The sequence below is a fragment of the Cyanistes caeruleus genome, chromosome 7, assembly GCF_971803275.1.
Source record: "Cyanistes caeruleus chromosome 7, bCyaCae1.hap1.1, whole genome shotgun sequence".
Lineage (NCBI taxonomy): Eukaryota > Metazoa > Chordata > Aves > Passeriformes > Paridae > Cyanistes > Cyanistes caeruleus.
The window spans coordinates 19,995,775-20,020,023 of NC_141707.1; the positions used below are offsets into that span (position 1 = coordinate 19,995,775).

General features: G+C 38.4%; 1 long non-coding RNA gene across 1 annotated transcript; it reads right to left on the bottom strand.

Annotated features, from left to right (window-relative positions):
* Positions 1–19,962: 19,962 nt before the first annotated feature.
* LOC111931794 (uncharacterized) lies at positions 19,963–21,887 on the bottom strand. Its single transcript, XR_002865742.2, has 2 exons — positions 21,298–21,887; positions 19,963–21,204 (listed from the first exon to the last, which is right to left on the bottom strand). It is a non-coding gene; the product is annotated as an uncharacterized LOC111931794 (long non-coding RNA).
* Positions 21,888–24,249: the final 2,362 nt, after the last annotated feature.

Consider the following 24,249-nt stretch of genomic DNA (forward strand, 5'->3'; position numbering starts at 1 on the left):
CATTTTCTTACATGGTTTTAGAAAGACATAGAATACTTTAAATAAACTTCTTTCATCAGTTTGAAAAAAAATGGGGTTTGCACTTGTTTTGGAGCCTGCTTGGTGAATTTCCTTGAAATCAGTGAAGTTTGTGTAGGTCACTAATCTCAGATAATTAGATCTGGAGGTAAGCCAGCTAAAAGGGAGCTCATCTTTCTCTTAAAGTAAGCAAGCAATGCAGCATGACACTGCAGGAAGTGTCTGGTGATTTGTACCCTAATGCTTGTTTCTGAGAATTGAATTTTGGATGTGTTATGTGAGAAAAGAATATAAGTCAGAACTTGGAATTCAAAGGACAAATGTATTGGGTCTTGCCACTACAGTGGGCTACTGACACTGTCCATAAATTTGAATTAGGGTGAATAAGTGTATAAGAGAAAAGTTGGGTACAAGTTTGAGGAAAACATGGGAGGTCTTTCAGTTTAGCTGCATCCAAAATTTAGATACTTAACTGTATGATAGGAGAAAGAAGGAAGAAATTTATTTTAAAAAGAAGCAATGCTTTGTTTTCCATGATCTGGTGTAGCAGCAATAGCCTGTATGGAATGGTTCCCACGCTCCTTCTACTTCTGCTCTTTTCTGCAAGTTGTAGGCAGGTAAAGATGAGTCAAATATTCCTCCAGATTTTTCTCAGCAGAAATAGATTCTGATACATGCAACAGGCTGAAGAAAGAGCAGTTCTGCCTGTATTAAGTATTGGCTTTCATTGCAAAACAGGATGTACTTTTGCCAATTTACAGGGCAAAACTGATGGTGTCGCAGAACAAAGGCCACCCTCTACTCAGTGCAGAGGGGAAAAGAAGTCAGCAGCAGGGCCATGGTTGAAGGGTAAAAGATGAAGTCTTAGAGCCAAACCAAAAATGCTTGCCTGAGTGAGTTGCTCAGGACTGGGCCCTTTGGGAAATGCGCACTGATGAGCGCCCTCTCTTACACTTGGCTGTAGAGCAAGATCAAGGCTTGTGTTACAGCTTTAATTTGACCTGTGGTGGATGTACACTATGAACCTTTTCCCCACTAAAACATCTGTGATTTTGAGTTTCTGAATTTGTTTTGACTCTATTTTCAGAATTACTGTACATCCTTAAATGCCATTAATTTTGGATTGATTCATACCTATTAAAAACTAAGACTCTCTCAGGAGACTCCAGGTAGATTGCTAGAAAGTGTGATTCCAAAATAAAACTTTCTATTTTTTTGAGAAGCCTGACTGCTGAGAGAAGAATATGTGTGGTTTTTCTAGCAGAAGTTACACAGAAAGCCAGTTCACAAATGAAATTTTCATCAGATACAGCGGATCAGGAAAACATACATACAGCCTTCTATTGCTGAACCAGGAAACTTGTGACCATATGACAGGTGTATCTCAAATTTGTTTACTTACTTTTTGTATGATGGGTGCATTTCAACTGCTGGAGGCTCAAAGCATTTGTTAATGTTAGTGGTGACATAATGTCTGCTGTACCAATCATATTTTTTCTGTTATGGAATTTTAAAATATGTTATTTGATATCTTGGCAGAAAATGCAGCATGGCAGAGCTTCTGCCACCCAAGGACCCTCGTGGGGTTCTGTTAGTTCCCATGCAAACCTAAAAAATAAGCTACAACAACAATGGGTTCTGGTAGAATATAATGTAAGAGCTTTCCTAAGTAGGCAGGTGAAGCAGCATTTAATGCAGCTCTGCTGTAGAGCTCAGAGTCTCTGTTGTATCAAAGTGCAGCTGATGTGCTGGACTTCAATTCACTCTTTTCTCATTGCAGAAGAGTGCATTCCATGTGCATAGCGATGTATTTGCTCTCAGAGTTGTGCTTTTCTCACTTCCAGTCATTCTGTTTGTGGTAGCAATCGCTTCTCGGTAGCCTGCTGGTGACCCTGGGATAATCACCTTTGTTAGTTAATTACTTCGGGGAGCAAACATGGGATCAGGTCATTTGTGAGTGATTAGTGGGTCTGGAAATGCAAGGAAGCTGATAACTTTGGACATGTGTGCAAATACACACATGTGGAAGTGGACTGTTTGTTCTTCTGTTCCTCTGTCTCGCCTGTTCAAATGTTTGACATGGCTGTAGTAAAACGCGGGAGTTTGAGATCCGTGTGATGTGGCACAGTGGTTGTGATGATGGTTTCAAAAGAAGGAATCAGACTAAAATCACTAAAAATCTAGGTCAGCATCTCAAATCACCTTATGAATGTCACTGCTGCTGTTCAGCAGCTTACAATATCTATTTAACCCAATCTGAGGTTTATTTAATTAGAGTGTTTCTTTTAATGGTTTGTAAGTACTAATGGATGTGAATTTTATAAATTTTCTCACATGTGGGTGCATACAGTGTGCACTTTGTGTGTCTGCCAATGCAGACACATGTGCTATTTTTGAGATTCTTGATTATAGTGTGGTTAATGTATCAGCAGTACTTCTGCTGCATTAGTAAACAATGTTTATTTCTGTATGATCAGCATCACTTTGGGTCTGAATACACAAATATGCAAGTTTAAAATTCAATTTTTTTTACCATTTGCTTTCCAAGTAATGTTTAATAGAAAGTCATCAATTAAGCAGAGCAATAGGCATGTTTAGGTTCAAATATGGGACATTTGATGTCATAAAAAGAGTTACAAATGCTCTTTGCATATAATTAGCCTTGTGCTCAGGCCCTAATATTTCAAAGACTTGGATACATATTAAATCAACGGAAATATTCATCTATGAAATGTTAAGCAAATGCATAAATGTCTTTGCAGGATTGGGAAGTAATTAAGTGGAACGTTAAAAAATACCATTATGATCTTATCTAATCTAAAAGTGTGCAGTATTAATGCTTGCTGTTATAGCTGGTTGTTGAAGTACCACTTTCAAAAACACTAGCGTGTATGAAATGGATATTTTCAAGGAAAATACTCAGAAACTGGTTTAATAGATTTTGCATTTTTGGCCTTCAGTATTAAAACGTGCTGTTACCACATTAATTTCCATCTAAGCGAGCAGTAGCAATATGCTGCTGTTTCAGTATGTATAAGCTTGGTGGCAGATTTTTCCATCAGTGGCCAGGAACTATTTCCTTGTTATTACATTGAATTAAAAATGTATTAAAAATATATTAAAAATGAAGTGTCGCAGCTTGCTGCAGGGAGACAGTTTGTCATGCTACCCGTGTTAAGGTACTGTTATTTATTCTGAAGAGCAAGGAATTAAACACTCTGCAAAAGAGGTCTGAGGAAGATGGCCAAAGTTACCCTGTCAATAGCAGCAGTGTATCCAGGACAGCCGTGCTACTCCACTGATTGGGCAATTTTATTTTTTTTTTATCTCCTTTCTCATCTGTTCAAACATAATTTTTTTTCACCTGTTTAAAATTTATTAATAGCATCTACTCCCATTTTTACTATTGGTTGATATGGTCTTTGGTTAAATAGTGCAATATAAATGCAATTTTTTATATTTCAGATGGTAATAGTAAGATTTCTTTTAAATACTTATTAATTGGCTTCTTAAATGGCCACCTTGAGGATGCTCCCACTTGTGTCTGTTAAGTGTAGTAGATCAGTAATTAAAAATACCTTTTCCTGAAAAAGTACAGCTTTTGAGTTTTAGCAGGGGCCAAGCATTTGGTTTATGTCTTCTGTTTTGTTTTGTTTTTAAAAAAATAGGTGATGCTGTCTTTTGCTAATTCTGATTAGCAATGCTAGCAGAAGTCATGACCCGATAATTGAAATACCTATATAATATTGATATGTGCACAATTGTCTTTCTGCTATTAATTGCACATGCTAGAAATATGATATTGCATTTATACAGTTAAAAACAGGATCAAAATTTTTGTGTTCTGTATTCAAAATAAGCCAGCTGATGATTGCAGATATTACCACCCAATACCTACGACTGTCATTGCATGACACATTTACACTTGTTCAAATGAATCATCCCTTTTTAGTTTATAAAATGTGCCATTTGTATCTGCATTCCTGCTACTAACAGCATCATTAAAGTTTTTGCAAATCTTGTAATAAGATAAAACACAATGTTCAAGATGCATTTCAGATGTTCTGTGCTGTATCCTCCTGAAAAAAACACATTATACCAGACAGAGGAGTGTAACTCTTCTGAGGAAGTTTTCCCCTAAATCAGTAAACACTTCTTTCCATTTCCCATTCCACCAGCACTATTCCATGAGAGCTGGTGGTAAGCCCAGGCTTATTAGGCACTGAGCAGAACTGAAATTTTTCTGAGACACTGCCCATTAGACAAACAGAACATCTTCCTGAGAGACATCAGGGTCATGGCAGTAGCTAAAATTCATTGTCTTACTCAATATTATAAGTTTTTTTTTCCATAACAAATCTCTTTACTTCAATAATGTACCTAACTAAAAAAAATAAATTTATACTTTCTGATTTATTTCAAGTAATCACTTTTATTTCAACTAAATTAAAAATAATAAAAATTGAAAACTTAATTTCAGAGGTTCAGTATCTAAAAAAAATAAAATCGTAAAAGTTTTTTGGAAGTGTCAGTAAGACTGAAATAGCTAAAATGAAAATTTTCAGCTAACATGAATTATTATTTTATTTTCTAAATCTGAAAAAACTAAGATGCAACAGAGTGACTCTCCAGACACCACTTGTAGTCAATATTTAACATTGCTTAACATTGTAAGCACTGATTTGAGAATGCTCAGTATGTTAAAAAGGTTGTAACCAAAACCTGAATCTTACAACGATCTGAGAACCCATGTTTAGTGTTTTGGTAATTAAGTCCAGTTTGCACAAACGGGAATGATCAACGTTTGTGTTGTTGACAAAACTGATTTTTCTATCAGAAGATGACAGGTCATCAAAACAGGTTTTTTTTGCTTTTTTTTTTTTTGTTAATAGAAATTTTTCACTTTGATTAAGTGTTGGCAAAAAGATTTTGCATGCATCAAATAGGATTCATTTTGTTGCTTTGTTTTCGTTAGAGTAAGAGAAATGAATAACATTGTGAATAAGATGCCCATTTAGGGAGTCAGATACCAGTTCATAGCTTGATTGACTTGGTTTCTGTTAGGGTTTATTTTAATGTTGGATAGAGAATAGTTTCCAAACCACAATATTTTTCACAAACACTGCTGTTTTTTAGCCTTTAAGGTTTGTGGGCTCTGAGTAAGTGCAGAAGGTATTCTCAAGCTTATAAGACAGGAGTGAATGTGTTTATTGATGCCCTTGAGGATCACATTGTGCAGCAAGGATTGGTGAAGTGAATAATCAAAAAATAGAAACATTTGAATGCACAGACTAAATTCTGTGTATGTAAGACCGGCTTAAGGATTTGACTTGTAAGTATTGTAAACTAACTAATATTAAATGAAATTTAGACTTGATTGAATCTCAGCATGAAGATGCCAACATTCAAATTGATTCATTAGCTGACCTGAATTCTCTGATAAAATTTACTAGCAGGCACAGTCAGAGGACTTATGCTGGATGATGTTCATGTCGTTAACAGGAGCTACCACCGGCAACGTGCACAATGTCAGCCCACAAAAAAAGACAGAAAATAATAGACTATGTAAAACAATGCAGTTATTAGAAAAAGGGAAGGATTTTAAAAAAAGGCAAATCTCTCATGTTAAAATATTGTTATTTTTGCTTTACTTGTCACTTTACAACCAGTGTAACAGCCAGAAGGCGATACAATGTAAGTTTTTGTGGAGCAGTCTGCTTGCTTCAAGGAGCTAGTGTGCCAATAGAGGCACACACCAAGTGAAGCTAACATACTGGGTGAATTATGTGTCCCATCACACCAATGACTGCAGAGCAATAAAACCACCCTAAGTGTTCTAGTTACAATCAATTACATCATGCTTTAATCACATTTTAATGATGTATTAACCAAGATTTCAACAGCAATTAGTTTAATGGGTGTTTGCTTTTTTCAAACTATTTTAACTGTGACTATATCCAGTAAGATTAAGTAAAAAATAAAGCATTGATTGTGACCTCCTTCTTCTGCAGCAATTTTGCTTGATGGGACTGAAGAAGGAGATTTTTCAGTTACTAAGTATTCACAACTGTTAAGTTAATAACGTGCTATGCAATTATATACTGTGAGATTCTGCTCATCTACAAAGATTCTGCAAAATCCAACACACTAAACTGGAAATAATTATTGCATCTCACATCCTTTAGACTGGCTACTGCTATCTAGGCAAAGATAAAAAAAATGCAAAGTAAAATTATTACTCATACTGATTTTTAATAGAAGGGTTTAGAAAACTACTGTGTCTGCCTGTAATATTCCCATCGATACATATTTTCCATATAGAAAACTGACAAACGTCTCTGGGAATCCAGCTCCCTTTAAAACACTCCTAAGGATATTAACAGATAAAGAAAAGAGATTTCACAGCAAAACCCACATAAAAACCAATATTAGGAATGATACCAAACTTAAAGAATGTTGTAAAATGAGCATGGAAAAATGTACAAAATGAATTCATGCCCATTTACATGCTTTCAGTCAGGCTACCAGATAACAAAGCCTCTGTCTTTGTGTTAACACTGCAGATTAGGTCAAGTTTTTACCCCTCTGAGCTCTTTTCCTGTAAATGACGGGTTTTGATGTGAAACAAGCAACATGTCAAAGCAAGTTGAAAGATGTAGGCATTTTATGCCATGTCACAATGACAGGCCGGTGAATATTTGGGCCATTAGGGGCTTATTAGTGAATAAATGACCAGATGGTTCAGTGATGCACAGAGATGGACAGAACTGGATGCTACTAATCAGCACTGTCTGTACTTGATGTCAAATCACATGACACAGTAACCCATGGATACCGAATAAAAGTTACCATTAGCAAGTCAATTTGATATCTGTGTGGTGTAAACAGACTTATAACTGCACTTCAGAGCTGCCTGTTGTTAAGAAGAAATAATGGTAGGGTATTTAAATAAACACACTCTATCTTATCAAGTTATGATAAATATAAATAGAATTTAAATTCCCAGGACCTCCTTTTTATTTTGAAGAAACTGTGGAAGCATTTACATATTAGCCTATCTCCACAGACAAAAAGGCTGTGCTGGAAATGCAGTAAAAGAGAAGCAAGAGGCATATTCTTCAAACACCATGATTAGCGAGTGATGCTTTGTTTGTGTATTTCTCACAGGAGTGCAAACTTTGAGAACAGGACCCATTTTCTGGGGGGAGGTTGTTTCATTTTTGTGCATTCATCCTTTGATTTTTATTTTTTTTTTACTGGTATTGATTTATGTTTTGCGTGCTTCTACCTTAGATTTTCACCATGTGTTTTCTAAAATTTATTTTGACAAACCCTTTTAAGCAAGTCCATTTCCAAAGCACTGCACCGGGGTTAGAAGCTTTGGGCATTTGGTAAGGACCAGATCCTGAGCCAGGAGCTGATCTTGAAGCACTCTGTAGAATAAGCAGTGCCAGTCTGAATGGAAAGGGTTGAGCTAAGGCTGGGCATGGGGGAGACTCCTCTGCTGCACTAAAGCTCCATGAGCTCAAATTAAAAGGAAGCTATCCCCTGAATTTGGGGAAGTATGTTTGACTGTAGAGATTTGGGGTGTATCCTCATCTCTGAGCACATGGCAAACACACCAGTAATGCACTCTTTTTGAGGTAGAAATACTTGCACATCTGAGGGATGTTTCATTCCTTCCTTATGGTTCTTCATAGCAAATGAGAACAAATGTGGCATTAGGACTGATGATTTTTGATGATGTATTAATGAGGCTGAAAAGGTGTTTTGAAATGGTGAATAAAACTTTCTTGAATTCTTCAGTCTGAAGTATCAGCTGTGTGATCCCTTTTCTATGATATTCACATATATGAATTTTACATAGTGGCTGAGTAATGTCACAATATTTTGTAGCCTAGTTCTGTTTAACCATGAGTTACTCTTGATCCTGATTTTCTCTCTTGCATCTCCTTTGGGAAAGAATATGTGAAGAATTTTATGGTAGGAGTGGTCATGAAACTTGCTGATCCCATGATTAAATGAGGAATCAAGTAAGAATTGGTTTAACATATGTTGCCAATATTTAACATATTGGCAAGTCCAATAAAAGAAGCACTTCCATGTGAGCAGCCAAAAATATGCTCACATTCGTGAAAGTACTAAATGTACTAAAATCTGGGATTACCAAGAAATACAACAGGATGGCTTAAAATTGTGAAATATATTGCTTTCTTAAAAAATCCTGTTGTGGCATGAATGTGTTTTTATATAGAAGACACAAAGATAATAAAATAATATATATAAATTACACAATATTGTCCTTCAAGAATATAATGCTCAACTGCTTGTATTACTGTGGTGATTGTTACAATACTGTATTAGACAAAACCATGTTATTTTTAACACATCTGAAAATGCCTTGGGTAAAAGTGGAAGGAAATAGAACACACATGAAGGGATCCTTTGGCTGGAATTCATAGTTTTGTGATGTTGTGGAGGCTGAAAACCATAATGGATTCGAGAAGTTTGTGGGAGAGCTCCCCATGAGTTATTAAGAACAATGGACTAGGTTCATCCTCCAGCTCATGAAACTCCTACGCAATCACTTGCTGGAGGCTGGGAAAGAAAACCATGCCAAGGGTGCTCTTAGGTTGGTCTTGTTCCTTTAACTTTTATCTAAATATGCTCTAGCCATCATAACTTTTTTTTTTTTTTTAATATTAAATTTGCCACAGATGTAATTTTAAAATCCCACTATATTTGGAGAATGAAAAAAGTGTTTTACACTTTATCTGTTTTTTTTTCTTTTTTATACTAGACCTGGAAATGAGATATGCCAGCAAGCTTTACCAAAAGTTTGTTAAATGCAGTGGTTTACCCAAAATGTTCAGCTGGCCATCCCTGAACACTGCATTTCAGTCCAAAGTAAATCTTGAGTGGATCTGGGATAACTCCACTGACCTGAAAAGAAACCAATGCAATCTTAGTTGCTTGAGCACAGACTGAATTAGAGTTTGTGCTCTTTTAATAAAAGAACAAATCAAAATTGAATTCTGTAGTTAAGAAACTGTACGAGGACCTAAAAAGGAGTATTGTCTAAACTAATGTAAATATTGTTTTAGCAAAATTGATGTATTTCCTGGAGGTTTTGTTTCAAAAGTAAACCTGATGTTTACTGATCAGCTGTTCTTGCTGTTATGGACTTTCCCATTCCAGTTGTGACAGACTGCTTCCACCAATGTTGCTTTCTCTCCATAGATGGTTGGCTAACGCCTGTTGGTACAATATAACCCTTAATAGATGCCATGACATTCAGAGAGTATTCTCCAGAAAATAAGGGTGTTGTCATCACGTTTTCTTCTTGGTGGTGGTGATGATGTTACTCCATCTTAGAACAGCAGTACCTTATAGAAATACTTCATTTTTAGAGAAACTGCTTTTGGATGGAAAGAATTTTTTAAAGTTAATTTCATGGGAAATCTGCCTGTATTGCTATAGATAACATTTGCATGGCAGTAATAAATAATTTGAGAAGAGACATAAAACAGTCGCTGTCACGGTGGCAATGTATGTTGAAGAATCTAAGTGCCTGCAGCCTCACTGTAAAATGTAGTGACCTAACAAACTTACTGCAAGAAAGGATTAATGTGGGTTTGCATGCAAATGTAATAGATACTTTCCCCTCTCACTTTGAGGTCTGAAGGCACAAGCTGGTACCTACTGCTGGCTGGAGATTGTTTAGAGCCTCTGGAAGAAAGTTTTCTCTTGTGCTTTGTGGTGTCACCTTTCCACCTGACATGTACAGCTCAGTCTTGCTCTGTAGCTTGCTGGACACTGGCAAGAATGCTGTGGTGATGCAGAGGACACAGGCAAGGCAGGAGAGCAGGTTTTGCCAGGCTTTTGGATCAACACTGCCTTGCTGTTCTTCAGTTTTCCTAACTCACATAACTCAAACCAATGTAAGGTAAAATGCATCAAATAGCATATATTTGTAAAAATCAAAAATTTGAAAACATAGTTTAAAAATGTTTATGAAAGGCAAAAGTTACTACAGAAAAAAAAAAAAATTGAGAAAATTATCTATATATTTGCTTAAACTGAGATCACACCTGATGGCTTATCCTTGTCTCTGTGAGATCTGGAACAGACTCCATGGACAGAGATGAAATTCAGTTCCATGTAATCTTCTGTAAAACTTTTTTGTTCAGTGGTGACTATTTCAAAGCAACAGATCTCTGAGCAGTTTGACTGGGGTGGAGGTGAATTCCAGCAACCTTCTGGCTGGTGAGAGGAGGAGGAAGAAAAAGAAAGGCTATCCAAAACACACCTCCCAGGGGTCCAACGGTAAAAACATAGCCAAAAAGAACAGAGGAATTGAAGACAGTCTTGCAAAGCAGTAAGTTGAAAATTCTACTTTATATTTAGTAATCTCTAAGTAATAAATGTCCAAAGATCAGACAAATATTTTGAAGGACAAATCTCATAGAATCCTAACAGCTTTATAGAAATATTACAAAGAATGTATTAAGTAATTGTGTGTCTTAGTGGAGATGAAGAAAAATCTGCCTGTTCTCTTAATGCCCATTTCTGTTCCTATTGCAGTCGACTGGAGTTTTGACATTGCCTTTTGCAGAAAAAGCTTGACCCTGTATTTAGTGCATTACATTGAATAATTGCTACATACCTGCAGAATGACAATGAAAAAAATTATGTTTTTGACCTGCTGCCTCTGGTGGCTTTGTAAGTTTGCTGAGGATGCAGCAGCTTCATATAAGCCGCTGCTTATTTACTAATTAATTTACCTGCGAATATATGAAAAGCTCTTATGCAGTGGTTTCCTAGCAATTCAGTTCTGATATGCATCCTTTGTTTTCTGTGACAGGATGCGTGGGTGACTGGGTGTGCATGACCACAGGCTTCCCTGTCATCAAATGTGGGGATAATTTCCATGATTACCTGTTCTTTTAGCAAATTAATTTGAGCAAGTCTCCTATTTGTCTTATACCTTCAGAGGTTTGGGATTTGAGTCAAACTCCTATCAGAAAAGCAAAGCAGATGATCATTACATCTCTATTCCATATTCGAGTTAATTTTATGAAATTTATAAAGGAAGGATTTTTAACACTTAAAGAAACATGATGGCTTAATTCTACCTTGACAGCGAGGGTATTGGTTAGTGTTACTAGCTAGCATCCTCTTTCTTCTGACCAACAAGTTCTAGTCATGAAATCATTTCAGCATCAAAATTTGCAAGTGTGTGTCTCTTTTGTAACTGTGCACACATGAATTAGGTTAACTGCATATAGGAAATTCTATTTGGTTTGTGGGGCAAGGTTTAGGTAGTGGGGGTGCTACAGGGGTGGCTCCTGTGAGAAGCTGCTAGAACCTTCCCTGTACCCAGTGAAGCCAATGCCAGCTGGCTCCAAGCCAGACCCACCACTGGCCAAGGCTGAGCCCATCCGAGGTGGCAGTAGCAGCTCTGGGATAACAGATTTAAGTCAGCAAAAGAAGTTGTTACTCAGAAGCAATCACAGACAAAGAAGAGAGGAGTGAGAATATGTGAGAGGAGCTGCTCTGCAGGCACCAGGTCAGCAAAGGAGAGGGAGGAGGTGCTCCAGGCAGAGATTCCCCTGCAGCCCCTGGAGGACCTCACCCTGGAGCAGCTGGACTCCCAAAGGGGACTGTAGGAAGCCCATGCTGGAGCAGGCTCCTGGCAGTACCTGTGGACCAGTGGAGAAAACAGCCCACACAGGAGCAGATTTACTGGCAAGGCTTACTCACATGGTAGGGGACCCATGCTGGAGCAGCCTGTTTCTGAAGGAGTAATAAGTTTCAATATTAATTTTCACCTAGGCCGGGGTGTGAACAGCTACCTGAAAATACCAATTTTTCGGAAAAATACCAATGAACTATATAAAAGGACCAATCAGGAAACAAAAATTCACTGTTTTCTCTTTCTTGTTCTGTTCTTTTTCTCTGTTCTGTTCTTCAGCCCCTCAATCTTGAATTAATTTTCTTCTCATCTGACCAGGAATTATGAGGAAGCAAGCCTGACTACAGAAAGGTGCCGCTTTTTCGCCTTCTTCACATGAACAGACAAGCTGTGAGCGAAATACCTCCAAAGCAAGAGTAAAGAAATCTGGAAATCTCTTCTTTTATGACCATGTGCAGGTGAGAACCCAAAGCACTGACAAAACAGACCAAATATTTTTCCAACATTTCCTATTCACATTGGAGTTCACTCTGCCTGACAAGTTCTTAGTCATCAGCTGGTGAAAGAGAGGAGAGCTGAAGAGACCCCGCTCTCACAGGAGAAAAAGAGGAGAGGGAATTTTTCTCCCTGTTAACATCAGAGATGCTGTGGCAGTGCCCTTTCTGGGTTGAGCAGTAACCCTGAAGCAATGCATTAGGGCTTTGTGTAGACGGCTCGGAGCAGGAGAGCAAGAGGCTTACTCAGCTCTTTGTACCGACTTTCCATCCAAAGGAAAAGCTACAGACTGTTCTGGCTGAAAGTCTGAAAAATTAGATGCAATATAATTTTTATATAATATATAAAATATATATATATATATAATATAATATATATTTATATATATTATATATATTTAATATAATATAATATATTATATTATATTATAATATAATATATTATATTATATTATAATATAATATATTTCCTTCAAGCATTGCAGCTCTTGAATATGGACAGAGCCATCACAGGCTCCTCTCTGTTCAATCAATTTTTAATTTTTTTTGCCACATGGGTGGCACTGCTTTATGATTTTACTGGCACACCACTTTAAGCAAGCATTATTAAAGAGCTTCAGGTGCCTCAGTACTTCCTAAATGTGTTAAACATATGAAAATAAATATTCAGATTATCCTAAAATATTTAAACATTTAAATGTTTAAACATCTCTGAATTTGTGGTAGGTTTGAAATATTCAATACTTGCAATTTGGGAGCAGTATTGATTTCTACCTTTAAATATCTCCATGGTTTAAAACAATTAAGTATTCTGGGGAAATCTCAAAAAAAAGTTAGACTTCATTTAATATAGAAAACACTTATTTTATATCAAATATCAAGTACATGCAATTATAATATAATATTTTTACTGGTTATGCCTTGGCTCTACGATGTGAATAGTTTTGAACCATTTTCAAAAACTAGCCTAAAATTTGGATTTACAATAAGCAAGACATTTAGATATTAGGATGGATGCCTGTGGTAATAAATATCTTTAACTGATGACCTATCAAGTAATACAATAAATCTAAAACCAAAAAACCAGCCATACGTGTAGTGGTAACTCAAATATGTTTTACAGCAGATAACTTCAACTTTTAAAAAATTGCTTTTGGTTTTCTTATCCAAACAGATGCTTTCACTAGTCACAGTAAAAGAGGTCAATTTATTAGTTTTTCACAGTTGGAGAGGTTGCAGAGTTACTACTGTTGGTAAAAAAGCTTTCCCACAAATTAGTTATAACACCCGTGTTTGCAGGAATTTAGATGTGCCTTCTGTTGCCAAAATTTTTTTTGTTATTGGGACAGATTGAGGGGAGGGACAACACCATCTCTTCCAGTGATGCCGATAATAACATGGAATACAACTGGAAATTCATTCAGCTTTGTTTCTGTTTGAGTTGCAAGGTATGGTTCTTTTGCCTCAAGTGTCCATTTGTTGTTCCGAAAGCACAAAACAAGTATGCTCATAATTCAGAGGAATTTGCAAAAGGTATCTTTATGCTACAGCATTTTGGAAAGGCAAATCTACATAAAGCTGCATATTCCAGTGCTCTGCTCAAAGCATGTTTGTTCAGAGTCCTTTGCAGATGCCAGGCTCTGAGCAGGGAGCCTACCTTCCTTCACAGGTATGGCCACTCCATGTCTTCAGTGACCCTACCTACTATCAGATCACATGGGAAAAAGCCACAAGATGCTGCCAGTGCCAGGGTACTGCTGCAGAACAGAGTTGTGAGCCTTGTCCATGATCCTGGATGATTTTTTTCACTTCCCTAAAATGGTTGGAAAATAACAAAGAAATATTTTCGGGAATTAAAATGTGTCAAAAAGGAAAGCATGGTTTTGCTGCAGTGCTAATAAGACTCTTCTGCTGTAATGACTCCTGTTTTGTCCTGCAGTCAGTTGGACATGAGTGAGTTCACACAAGTCCTTAAGTTTTTACTTAATTTTTTTTAAAAATAACTAGGTGTTAACAAAGTTATTTTAACAATATGCTTACCTGGGGTATTTTGGGCAGTATCTATGGGCAGGCAGTGAAGTCAAATAACACCAAAGATTGTCTCTAAGGTAGGAGAAAAAATCCCTTCCCATATCTTTTTTTTTTTTTTTTTCTTTCTCCTTCCAAGAGAAAACATGGAATAATTTTTAAATTCAGAGGGATTTTGAGACTGAGCTTTAAAATCCTAGGGTATATGTGTGAAATAATCTACCAACTAAAAGCTATGGGCTGGTCAGCTGACCTACAACCCCTGCTACTCGGATACTCTCCAGTGTGCAGTAGTGTATGATTCATATGCACTTACGTCTGACTGTGTTCATCTTCGAAATAATCACTTCATTCTAGATAAATGTATTCAGTGCTATGACTACTCCATCCATCATATTAGGTAGGGTTGTGCAGCTGAATGCAGCTCTATTCCAAATAATGATGGTCTCTAATATTTTCCTGAAAATGTGGGTAATTTATTATCATAGGCTAATTATGCCCAATACGGCTGCAGGCTGACATTTATTGCAAGAGGTGGGCTGAGGGGAGCCAGGAGGTATTGCATTGTCACCAGAGCAGTTTCTGGGAAGAAATTTAGCTGCTTGTCCAGCATTTCTGTCAGAGCTCTGGGAAGCATTTCCATTCCTGCAGTGTGCTGGATGAACTTGCTTCTCCCCTGTTTCAAGCAGGATTGATGGTTACCCATAGCTTCCCTTGGTTAGGGATCACAAAAGCTCCTTCTCTCCTCACATGTGCTCCTGGTAGGAGAAGCACAGCTGCTTTGTTTCAATGGCAGGCACATTCCTGCCTAAATTAGCCTAAACAGTGACCTGATTTGCAGAATACAGATCCCTGCTCCCATGGCCTTGGTTTCTTGTCCAAGTGGCAATGTTCAATAATTTCTCTTCCCCATCTCTGACTGCACAGACAGGTACACAAAGCAGTAAAATCTTGGTTTATAGACATCTACTTCTCATCTGTGGAAAATACAGCTTTCTGTGTCTGTCCAGGAAAACTCAGATCCAGAAGCTTTCTGCAATATGTGATCTCTCAGGCAGAAAGAAGAAATGTCACCTGTTCTTTCTACTGTAATTTAACCATTTCTTTGAGTTGTTTCCCTCTTCCTTTGCTGCTTTTGCTTGGAAAAGAATAGCTGAGGAAAACATAATTTTAATGGCTGTGCAATAAGTTTTTGTTCATCTTGGGAATTTACTGCAGGATAGCTCTACCTAATTCAGATCAATGATAATTATTCATTGACTTCAGTGGGAATGAACACTACCTCTATTTCTTACTATCTATACATGAAATAGTTCCATTGGCTGAATTCTTCTCTAATCCCATATTTTTCTTTACACTTCTCTTTTTGGGACTGTCTTGCCACTATGACCAAAGTATCCCTAAGAATGTTATCAGAGCCTTCCCAAAATTGTTAAAATGGCTTTTAGGTCACATCTGTGGCCGTTGTTATCTAGGCAGAGTAACTCAACCCACCTAGGCTTTTCTTTCAACTGAGATTCTAGAGACCTTTGTTGGCCTGCGGTGCACCCTCTGCGAGGCAGTGCTGTGCTTCTGGCAGCACAGTTCTGCAAACAGGCCCAGGTGAGCTCCAGGTGGGTTACAGCTATGAAAGATCTTCTCCTGCAGAAAATATATCACCTCCTGCTTATTGCTTTATCCCCTTGCTAATGCTGCTTGATGTTTGCCTGCTGCTGTGTGCTCGGTTGATGGTTTCAGGGGTTTTTCTACAATAACTCCCCAGAGTTACCAGCTGTGTTAGGGTCCTTCACCCAGGAGTGGACTCAGCCATTTTACCACCAGGAAATTTATGCTGAGTAGTCCTGAGAAACAGGGAAAACACATTAGTTAAAGTACTTTGTGAAAATACTGCTCTTAGTGAAAGCAATCACTGAGGAGTATGCAATGATTCTGAACTGCAAAAAGATATTTGAGGCCAGCAAATAAAAAGACATCATTTTAACCATTCATTTTGACAAAACAAAATGATAGAAAGCTTTTTCCTTTATTTTTGCCTTTGTGGAGCCATTCAAAAGTAGCAATAGCTTCAGCAGAGTACAACTGCTTTATTAGAGATGCTGTTCAGAGGTGTTTGATTTTGAGGTTCACTTAAGGTAAACAGTCAAGAGAGTAGAGACCATCCTTTGATCTGTCAGATTGGAGAGATACTCACACAACCACACAATCAGTAACTTCTGGGCCACTGATTAATTTGCTGAGACTCTAGGCAGGACTGTCTGTTCTTTAATTATCTTTGAAGACCAAAATAAGCTTGGGGTTTATAAGCAGGTTATGTATGTTTGGGGTGAATTAAGGGGAAGTGCTCTTCCTTGATTTCATGATTTGTATTGGGGAAAAAAAAAAGTAGATTCCCTTTTTAATTTTCTGATTCTCAGTTTTCATTGAAATAAGCAATTATAAATAAGTTTGAACTTAAAGTCCATTCAGAACTGTGAGAACCCTGACATAAATATGCAGTTTCCACATGATCTGAAGTACTGCACACAGACAATCAACAGATTTATATCAAAACATACTACACAGTAATCTTTAAACCTTCATGCCTGTTTAAAAAAGTAATACATTTTGTTTCTTACTGTTTGTATGGTACTCTAAACTGCAAGAGAAGGTATATAGGAATATGTATGAGCTAATGGCAAACTTTAAGTACTGTATCAATAAAGACATTAAAGAGGTGATAGAAAATGAAAGAGACAGGGTCTTTTCTATCGATTGCCAGACCTGGGAATTGTGGTAGCTGTGGGCATTGCTGTATTTCAACCCAGCCACTGTCCTATGCACCCACTGCACTGGCAGAGAGTGCTGTGATGTGGAGCTGCCATTGCTGATCCTGAACAGAGTACTGGCTGATTAATTAGAGAGTTATTAATTGCACCCAGCATTCTATGGAAGCATAAGCTCCTAGATATCATTATTATTAATAGCTACTCCTTTATATTGCTGCAGAACCATACCTTTAAACCAGACCCTCCTGCTTGTCCCAGAGAGTTTGCAGTCTGCTCCTATGCTTACAACTCAAGGTCTCTACAGAAGGAAGGTAGGGTAGGAAAAGTGTGTCAGACCCAGGCTGTGTTTTGGGCTTCCCAGGCAGAGAGGAAGCTCTGGGGTCTTGCTCCCAAACCAGCCGCAGGCATTGCAGCCTGTCCAGCACCCTGGCAGGGCTCAGAGGTCCTCAGGATATGACTCTCATCCTTTCTAAGGTATAGGATAGTCCTTGAGGAAAGCTCACAGGAGCTAAGAGACAATCAGTGTTTTATTGTTTTTGTTTCATCCCCGTTCCTCCTGCTACTACCCTTCTTTGTTTCTGAAGTGCTGAGAAAAAAACCCAAAAGATGCTTGGACGTAAGTAGGCTGGGAAATTTATTCTTTTGCTGTCCTTTTGTCCTCTATATTATTTAATGGGTATAAGAAACACACCAATAACCATTACATTTGCTGCTCTTCTGTCAAATTTTACTTTATACGTTTCTGTCAAATTTTCTCTAAGTGGACTGTGAAACCTAACAATGCTTTATTTTTCCATGTATTTGTTGAAAGCACTGGAAATACAACCAATACCAGAACTTCTCTGTAAAGACCCAGAATAAAAATACTTGCCTGTAGTAATTCCTTACAATGAGCTGGCAGAAGGAAAATCTCTCAGTTAGTGGCAAGTAACATTAAGGAAACAGTCATTACTAAACTAAAAAACCATTAGACTTATACCAACTCCAAATGTGATAAAAATTGAGTTAATGGTTCTTTAGGTGACATTGTTTACCAAGAATTATAATTTACTTGTGTTTTTGTCAATTTAATTAATTGAGTAGTTAATTAAATATTGTCTATAGGAAACTGCATGCAAAAAAAAAAATCAGTTTACTGCAATCCCCCTTTTTTTAAAATGAATTTCATTGCCATCAAATAAAGAATGTGTTTGTGTTTGTTTCCTCTGTTTAAATTCTGCTTCCTCCTTGTGAAACTGTTAATATGGTAGAGCCCTGCTCTGAAATTGCCCACAAACTCTTAAAACATAGCTAATTACAGATAGCCCAATTTAAACTTTACAGCAGTCTTGATACATTGAGAATGCGTGGAAGGTGGTTTATGCCAGCCAGCAAGCAGGAACACATTGTACTTCTGCAAATCTGGAGATGAAGCAAGAAGGACTCCTTCTGCTGACAGAAAGTGGGGCTCACTAAATACAACTGGGAAGAAAAAGTTTAAAATTGTGGTGTTAGTTGGTTAAATTTTTGTAATAAATGCTAGTCTTGGTTATGGATATTCCTCTTCTATGGAGTGCAGTGCAGGGGTAAAGTGATCAGAAGAGCAGTGCTGTAAGCACATTGTATCATATTCCAACAGTATCAGCAAGTAACTTCCACCTACTAATGGTTTGCTTGCATATTACTTCAGGGAAGTTCTGGGGGCTGCTCCTGGGAGTTTTGTGGAGCTGGGCACAGAGACTGGGGGAAAATGGAGCTGGGAAAGCAACAAAACTGGACTGTGCTCTGGATGTCCAGCAGCCTTTGGCCGGTCACTCAAGATGGATTTTTTTTTTTAAATTCAACTCAGAAAAAGAAATAAAAATGATGTATCTTTACTGCTTGTAGGGGAAAAGCGTTCTTTGTTAGGTATCAGTACTAAAGGCTTTAGCGGTGCACAGATGTTGTGCAATGAGTGTGGCAGGATAGTGCTATGTAAAAGGGCCACAGCCAGCTTAGAGCTCCTTTCTGTCACAAGAACTCAGGATCACAGGAAGTTGTAGTGTCTGAAGATCTGTAAGGACATTGTGTTTATTCTGAGATCATACTATTTGAAATTGTTTTCTTAATTCCATCAACAATTTAAAATTGCTTAGCATCTCAGCTCAGGAAAAATGATGTGATTTTTATAACTCTTCCCAAGATTTGCCAAAACTGCAGAATGTGGGCCTGCCAAACTGGCCTGTAGCAGATGTTGGTAAGGAGAAGTGCAAAGACTCTGAAGCTCTGTTGTACATGTGTCCATGATGGAAAGCTGTTGGCCGAGGATTGCTCCTGGATGTGTGGTCTGAGCAAGGAAGTGCTGCCTTCTCTTACCTCCCCAATCCACACAATCTCATTTTTCTCTGCTCCTCTGGAAAGGACAAGGAGACTTCCTCCAGCCCCAAGAAGGCATCCCCAAAGACAAGAAGGACGTCCTGAAACTGCTGAGCTCCTGTGCACTGTCCCAGCTGCCCTGTACTCAGATCATCCTAAGATTCTGGAGGAGGACTGGGATGTACAAAAGCTGCCACTCAATGAGACATGTGCAAGGTGCTGCACTTGAAAAGGAGGTTCAAGACTGTGACAACCTGGAGGGAAAGAAACCAGGGCATACTGTTTGCTTTTCCAGATAGAAACAATTTTGGAGAGATGCATTTTTGCACAGGAACCTCCTCACGATTTCTCTTGAACTCTCAGAAGTTCTGCTTAGGAAATGAAATGTAAAACACCTTTACCTCGTTGTATGTAATTTCCTTAGTGACTGATTACATTTTAGGAATGTTTTCTTATTTTCTGAATTAAATCATTTTGTCTTTCTGTAGCAGACAGTACTCATTAACCTTTTAAAGATTGTCAAACTAGTTTGAAGCATTCAATGGAGGAAAAAAAATAAAGGAAAAACCCCACTCTTAAGCATCTTTTTAATCTGATGCTTCTGAAGTAACAGGCAACAAAGACTAGGTATTCTTGCTGTAATGTATTAGATGTGACACTGGTTTACACTCTACTTGAGCAGATTTGAAGAAGGTACAAAATATGAACCAAGTTGTGACGTATAGTAGGAATGTCATTTATCATCTTATCAAAGTTTGATGTTTAGAATGATACTGATTTTCATGATTAATGACTCCATATAACTCTTCTAGACTGTTGAGAAGAGGAAAATAGAAGTCCACTTTCTAAGCCTCACTAAGCACACATGGCAGAAACCAGGAGATAAGGAGTGGCAAGATCTCAAACCACTGGTGCTGATGAATTCATGAATATGTAAGTAGAACTAAATGAGAAACTTAATGTGATTCTGCAGGGTTTTTGCTTCCCTTACCTCCCCTAGCCCTCAAAATACATTATGGATGATAGTGACTGCATAATATTCAAGCCATAACTATTACTAAAAAGTACCTATTGAGTTGGTGAATGAAGGGAAATGTTTAAAAATGCTGGTATTATATCTATACTTACAGTGTTTGTGTGTCTGAGCAACATAATATATTTATCTTGTTAGTCTCTGCAATAACTGTTGGTCCCTGATTCTTCAGTCTGTAAAGAGTTTATCATATCCCGTTTTGGAGAGGCTCAGTAATAAACTAAAGATGCACAGATTAATCTGTTACTTCATTTATATCTTACACAAGTACCTTTGCAGCAGAAAAGGTCTGTAGCCACCTCCCCTGATAATGTTGCTCTTCCATGCAGGGCATGTATGTGCCATCACAAAATGGCATCTGTACATGTTTTGGTGGGCTCTTTGGCTAATTAGGTTTTAAAACAACATGGTTAAATCCCTGGCACAGCCCTTCTCCCAGGAGAGGAAACTGGCTCAGAGCATTACTTTGGGGACCAATCAATAGCGATCAATTCCTGCAGCATGGGGCTAGAATGTTCCCAAATCCAGACATCTTACCCAGAGGGATTTCTCCCAAATCCACTTTCTGGTAGCTTTGCTACCTTGTAATACAATGAAGGCAGCTACTATTTGGCTCACGAAGAGTGCAGTAGTTAGAGATGAGTGTGCTGGTGCCTTGGTATCAGCCAGATGGTCATAATAAAACCAGCCAAGGCAACTGGAGGCCAGCTGAGAGAAATCACCCTCCTTTCCACAGCTCCTGGCAAGAGGAAGGGCTGTCCTCAGTAGGTCCGTGGCAGGAGCTGTGCCGTTTCAAGATACCTTCCTTGCTGTACCTCCCAGCCCATTTTTCCTCTTCTGGAGGTAAAAAAAAGAAGGCAAAACTGTGAAGATACTGAAACTTGTTCCTCACATTTCCTCAAAACCAGAAGAAAAGAATGTAAAGGATACCAGCGTTCCATCCATTCAGCGCTGCCAGAGTAAAGATGTGTCCTTTGGCTTTTTAGGAGGCTTCTATTAAAACAGCAGCCATTACCACTGATACTTATTTAGAGTCTATGGTGAGATTCTTTGGTGCTGCTGAAAGAGTAACACTACACACAGGAAAAGTAGGAACTCTTGTAATTTAAGGAGGTTTTATGGCTCCTTTAAATTGTGTCCTGGTGAAACAATTGTGTGCAAAATCCTAAGATATGGAATTGCGAATTGAAACTTTCTAGGAAATGTCCCTGCAAATGAAGATGTATTTTAATTTGAAGTAAGCACAGTATAACCACTGTCACATGGACTGACCATCAGCAAGGGAAGCATTGCTGGGGATTACGTGCTTTTCAACTCTGTTGTAGGTAACTTCTCACACCAGTAGTGAGTCATGCCTAATAAGCACAGGATTTAGACCAAATTTACTAAATGGAAATGTGTGTGGTGCACACACCCCACACTTCCTCCCTTGTACCTGCGTATTGAATGCCTGGCCACCACAGAGGAAAAGAGGTGAGAGCAGACTCCTTGAGGCTTGTTTCCCTGCTTGATGGCACAAATTTCACTGGGTTGATATGAAGGTCCTGTCAAACAATGACTATTCCTGAGTTTAGATGGAGTTTCTACCAGAACATGTCAGCTAATTAGTATTTAAACTTCTGTGTAGTAAAGGTTGTATACATATGAATTTAATGTTATATTGAAATAATTTTCAACTCCTAAAATTTAATTTTATATTTTTTTTAAGGATTTCTGATCTCGCAAGATAAGCGTTTAAAAAAGACACATACATCCATACACACGCTTACATAACAGGAATATACAGGTTAGAATTTCTCTCCCTGCCTTAAAAACCACAAAGGCATGGAAAAAATCAGATATATGAATCGTGTCCACACGGTAAAAACAATAAACAGTTTAGAGCTTTTTGAGGCAGAGGAGCCCAAAATGAAGCAAGAACTGGGGAAGAAGTGAAAAACTGCATCCAGCATACACAGAGGCAGAGCCTGGCACAGCTCAGCCCATGTGGGTCCCAGCAGTTTGCATCCCCACACCTTCTCCAGGGACAGAGCTTGCCTAAATTACCAGAAGGCACACACATTTATTTAGCTAGAGTATGGTTAAGAAAGCAATCCATCCTCTGATGTTGTTTTCTACTTTGACCCTTCCTGGGACTAATGTATAGCAACTGTGGCATATTGGGCTGTCCTTCCCAGTCCCTCTGAACCAGGGCTCGATGGGTGTGTGAGGAAGGTCTGTCTGTAGAACCACAAGATGCTTTAAAGAAGATGGTGCTAATTTCTTAAATATGTTTCACCTTTTCACATGCATAAGGCTACCTAACTGGCAGCCTTTGGATTTTGTTGGTTCTGGCTGCACACCTGCGCCTGTCTGTGCATTAAACCTTGACTGTAGGACTCTCGTCACAAATGAACTGTCAAATCATTACTACGTTTGATGCAGCATAATCTGTCTTGAAACTAGAATTGGTCCATCCAGGCTCAAATTTCACTTGCTACTGAGGCTAATATGCTGTTTTGAATATGCATTCATGGAGACTCGCATCCATTGGGATCCAGAGGGAGTACAAGCTAAGAGCAGATTTTCTGAATTAGCATGTCGAGAGGGAAGGGTCTTTCATTTAGACTGCTGCAGATGCCTCTCCCTCTTGTTCATTACAATTGCATTTCATCAGCTTTATGATGTCCACATGTCAATTGAGTGTGAGGATTTTGCACACAAAAGAGCCTCAGGGAAAACGACTTCACTAGCTAATCAGCTGATTATCATACCTCAAATGGGCTGCAGTGTGCTGCTCCAAATACTATATCAGCGAGAGTGGAATTGAAGATTAAGACAGCAAAAAGAAAGCTCTACAGCCCAGTTTAAAGAAATCAAACAGGAATTTGTCAGGGATAGAAAGAAGCAAATATAGCCAGGACAAGTGCCTTGAAAATATCCTGAGGCTGATTAAAAAAAATAACAAATGCCTTTCTTCAAAAGGTGTTGGGGGGTGAAAGGTTAATTAACTGTATTATCTGCCTGTTTATGCCCAGCTGTGTAAAGCTCAATAACACAAGCTCCCACCCTGGTTTTAACATTGCGTCCAAGAATCAAGACCAGTTGCAAGAACAGCCTCTCCTAATAATTTAATTAGCCTCTGAACAAGCTGGATGCTCACAGCTAAGCATTTCGTTCTCACAGCCTCCCTTTATGTGGATCTCTGTTCTTTTTTGGATCTGCTGTCTGGATGGGGTTCTTAGAGACCAATTTCAATAAATGATCCAAACAGTAATGAGGAGGCTACTATGGAGTCTGGCACACAATAGCTCCTGGTTGCTCCTGTGTGTGGATTCCTCCAGCCCATGAATACAGATCTCTAAGAAGCACCATTTAATGGTTAGCGTGGGCTTTTACTTTTTGTCTGAAATTTACCAAAGTTTTATCCCAGCTCCCTGGAGTCCTCCCCAAGTCTATCTAAAATGCAGTTAGAGCAGAGGCTGTCTTTTGCTTCACAGAGCGTCTGCCTTATGCTTTCATCAGAGTAGTCTAACTCACACAGATGCACTATTTAACAATGCCATCCCCTGCTTTCATCAGAAGGGGGAAGGTTGCAGAGCTGAGCCCTGAAGAATAAGGGGGGCAGGTCCCCTGTGATCGGCGAAAGCTGAACATCGGTGCCAGTTTCCATCTGTCATGATAGCCTATCTCCGAACCTTCAATCTGTCAAAAGCTTGCTGCCTAGCTGAAGGCTCCAGGAGATTTGGTGCACTAAACACATTTGACAACAGCATTATCACTGCAAGGAGCCCAGCAAAATGCCATCAATGTGTTAATTGTAGCCGGCTATGTAAAATGTCACTTCCCATATCATTTTACAGCGGCTTTGCCTATTTTGCAGCTCCTAATTTTCCACCCTTT